The following is a 4,200-nucleotide window of genomic DNA, read 5'->3' as shown; positions in this document are numbered from 1 at the left end:
CCCTTATCGGTGATAACATTGGCAAATATGTTCTCCCATGCAGTGGGCTTTCTTGTTGTTTTGTTGATGGTTTCTTTTGCTGACAGAAGCTGTTTTATTTTGATGTAGTTCCATTTGTTTATTTTCTCTTTAGTTTCCATTGCCCTTGAAGCTGTATCGGTGAAGAAACTGCTTCAGCATATATCTGATATTTTGCTGCCTGTGGATTCCTCTAATATTTTTATGGTTCCCTGTCTTATGTTTGTCTTTAATTCATTTTGAGTTTACTGTATGGTGTAAGTTGGTGGTCTAGTATGGAATTTCCTCAAAAAATTTGTCCAATTTTCCCAACACCATTTATTGAATTGCTCTTTTGTACTGTTTTTGTTTTTGTTTTTGTTTGTCTCTATGTCATTCATTTCTGCTCTGATCTCTATTATCTCCTTCCTTCTGCTCACTCTGGGCTTTTCTTGTTGTTCTCTTTCTAATTCTTTAAGTTGTAGAGTTACATGATTTACTACCATTTTTTCTTGTTTTGTTTTCTTGATGTAGGCCTGTAGAGCTATAAACTTCCCTCTCAGGACTGCTTTCACTGTGTCCCACAGGTTTTGGATTGTTAGGTTTTCATTGTCATTGGTTTTCCAGGGTGTTTTTAATTTCTTTTTTACCAGATGGATTTTTTGTTGTTGTTGTTTAATTGAGGATATAGAAAGGGAAGTAATAGTGGATGTGCTCTTAACCTGGGTTACCTAATTCTCTCTAAATGATATTATGTAATCTGGATGTACTAAATGTGTTAACAGTGAATTTTTCAAATTTAAGAAAAACAATGGAAACAAAATTTCCAGTCCTATGATAACAAATCTATATAAATAGGTCCATATTTTACAATTGTTCTCTTTGAGAAATATCTTGTCAGGTGTTATTGACCTCAATTTCAGATAATTTGTTTCACATGAACACTTGTAAAGTATCTTCTATCATGCAGTTTTGAACTGTTTGCATTTATGTAAGACTGTTTTTATAAAACCTTTAATCAGATTTATAGGTGGGTACTTGGTTTTTTTCTCAGGACACTATAGGCTGATAAAATCTTATTTTGTAAAAAAGTTATTTTAGTGCTTTGGTCAGATCACATCAATTTCTTTTCCTCATCTATTTTATTTATTCCTCCCCATATTTGTGGGGTGGGGTCAATTTTACACCTTTGATGCAAAACTCATCCATATTTGGTCTTCACAGTATATATACTAGTGATGTTTAATTTGTAGTTGTAACCTCTTTGAAAAAATATCTGTGACACTATGAGCAATGATTGGTAAGATTCAGTTTAAAAAATCGGGAAAAACTCAGGTTCTTGTCTCAAATTGTAAAGGGCTCAATTTATGGAAAGGTGAGTCATTCCTTTTGGTTTTATTTTGTTAGAAAATATTAAGATACAATCCCTTTTATGTAATTTTATTTTTTCTCTTTTTGTCAGAAAAAGAGAAATAAAATACTTTAGAGAATTTTTCAACAGTTTTTACTCTGATAATTCCCTAACTGCATTGATATTTAAGGGATTTGGGTACTAGCTAGCCTAGAACTATAATTATATTGGGGAGGACTTCTGACTTCAAACTAAAAATTCTCAAGAATTAGAAATATTATTGCTTAAGCCTGCAGAAGATAGAAGGAGTATGAATTAGATTAAGCAGTGATTTATTACAGTTCGGTAATTAATAATTTTTAAACTCTGACCAGGTTTGTATCTCCTTATGGCATTTAATTGTTATTTTAAAAAATTAGTTAATGACACTAGCTCATATTTAAACAGATTTTAATCATTATGTTAAAAATCAAATTAAAGCATATTAAAATGGAAACATTTTAATGTTTTAATGATTTCTTTCCAATTTAATTATTTATTAGAAATATTGTTCACACCTGAAGATTATAGATGATATTGTACACGTAGGGCTTTTGTTTTTCAAAAATGTAAGAGACATTTTTTGAAGGAAACAACAAAAATTAAATATAAATGATAAATTAAACATCAATCACAGCAAGCTTTTATTTTAAATTTCATTTAAGAGAAATGATTAATTTGGAAGTTGCTGGGAAACTTAGACCAGTTTGCCCCCTACATCAACCCATATTCCTTACGATTCACTATAACCACACATAGTGCTAATTATTAACTCTTCACATCCATTCAAAACCTTTTCAATCTTCCAGAATAAAGAAAAATCTCAGGAAATGGCTACTATAATTAAAAAGATATTTCTGTAGCTATATGTCTCAAATGGAAACATAGAATATTGGAACCATTAAACCATATGGTTATCAATGAAAAAATGTAGGTTGCAGTGATTTTTCTGAGACAATTTTAAAGCTATTGACCTTCCCTCCCCTTTTAAATATATTCTTATTGATTACAGAGAGGAAGGGAGAGGGAAAGAAAGAAACATCAATGATGAGAGACAATCATTAATCAGCTTCCTCCTGCACATCCACCACTGGGGATCTAGCCTACAACCTGGGCATGTGCCCTGATCAGGAATCAAACTGTGATCTCCTGGTTCATAGGTTGACGCAAAACCACTGAACAACACTGGTGGGGTTCCCCCCTCCCCCTCCCCCACACACACTTTTTTAAAAACAAACTTTACGCAGAGCTCAATAGATAAAGACTGTCATTACAAAATAGGAATCCAGGTTCCAAAGCTGTTTTTCCTTCCCTCAACAGCTTTCCTCTTTCCCCTGAATCAATTACCACCCCTACATAAAATCCTAGTTAGGTGGAATACCCTGACCATAGATGAGCCCAATGGGCTTTGTATTATACATATGATATGACAATGAGAATGAATGTCTTCCTCAAGATCTCAGAGCTAGTTATAGAAGTTCTAGGACTATAAACCAATAACATTAGGTAATGAATTTATTATTACTTTTAACTATTCCTTCCAGAGAATGGAAATGAACTCTCTGAGACTTAAAATCACTTGGTCTGTTAATTAATTCTTTAGGTACTGATATCTATAAGTAGGCAAGCTACATGAGATCCCAAAATCCTTGGGGTAACTGACTGTAGAAACTTTTCAGCAGCAATATACTTGTCCTGGTAGTTACCAAAGTTTTCACTGCAATATAAAAGTAGTTTATTTAACCTTTTAACAAATCTCTACCATATTCCTTATGATTCACTATAACCACATATAGTATTATTAACTCTTCAAATATCTCTGTCTGTGGTTTCTGAACCACCTAAGTGCAGTTACCTTTTCTTTACTGTAATTTGGCCAATCCCACATTTACCCCAGGTCTTATTCCTCTTTTGGCTCAGTACTTTCCATGATAACCTTGTGTCTTCGTAACGTGTTTTTTTTTTTTTTTTTTAATCTCTATTATATTCTACATAAAGACTTGTGTAGTCAAATTTTCATAAGATACTCTCTAAAAATAAAGTAGCTTATTCTCTAATACTTTCCATCTCTAAGCCTCAGGAAGGAAGGGACAGTCAAACCCTAGCTATACTATTGCTTCTCAATAAGGCTACCATCATTTCCAGCCTGGACCTCAGATTTTAAACCTAGAATCTTTATAACTTCCCACACTGAGCAGCTGGAGTATCCTTTTTCTGTAAATTGGATTATTTAAGTTCTATGTTTAAAATTGTCCAAAGATTTCCCTTTGTAATAAGAATAAAATCCAAGTTGCTCACTGTGGACTTCAAATCTTCATGTCATTTCCTTGCTTGAGAGATCCTTTTCCCTGCCTACTCTTGCTACACTGTATATATGCGATCTTCAAATACAAAGTCTGCTTTCCCTCAGTTAGTGCACATAAGGAACAAATATTTTCATGATTAAAATGTAAAACTCTTTGATTAAAATAAGAAATGTTAAGCCCTGATCAGTTTGGCTCAGTGGATAGAGCATCAGGCCATGAACTGAAAGGTGCTGGGTTAGATTCCAGTCGAGGGCATATACCTTGGCTGCAGGTTCAATCCCCAGTAGGGGGCGTGCAGGAGGCAGCTAATCGACATTTCTTTCTCATCGATATCTCTAACTCTCTATCCCTTTCCCTTCCTCTCTGTAAAAAATCAATAAAAATATATTTAGCCGAAACCAGTTTGGCTCAGTGGATGGAGCGTCGGCCTGCGAACTGAGAGGGCCCAGGTTCGATTCTGGTCAAGGGCATGGACCTGGGTTGCAGGCACATCCCCAGTGGGGGAGG

At 34.2% G+C, this 4,200-nt stretch overlaps 1 protein-coding gene across 1 annotated transcript in view; it reads left to right on the top strand.

Moving 5' to 3' along the window:
• The window catches only part of CFAP47 (cilia and flagella associated protein 47), a 458,234-nt gene that overhangs the window by 256,632 nt on the left and 197,402 nt on the right, over window positions 1-4,200 (top strand). The gene's annotated exons all lie outside the window — the stretch shown is intronic.

The sequence above is a fragment of the Myotis davidii genome, unplaced genomic scaffold (genome assembly GCF_000327345.1).
Source record: "Myotis davidii unplaced genomic scaffold, ASM32734v1 scaffold1107, whole genome shotgun sequence".
NCBI classification, from domain to species: Eukaryota; Metazoa; Chordata; class Mammalia; order Chiroptera; family Vespertilionidae; genus Myotis; species Myotis davidii.
This window is presented reverse-complemented; position numbering and strand designations above follow the sequence as displayed.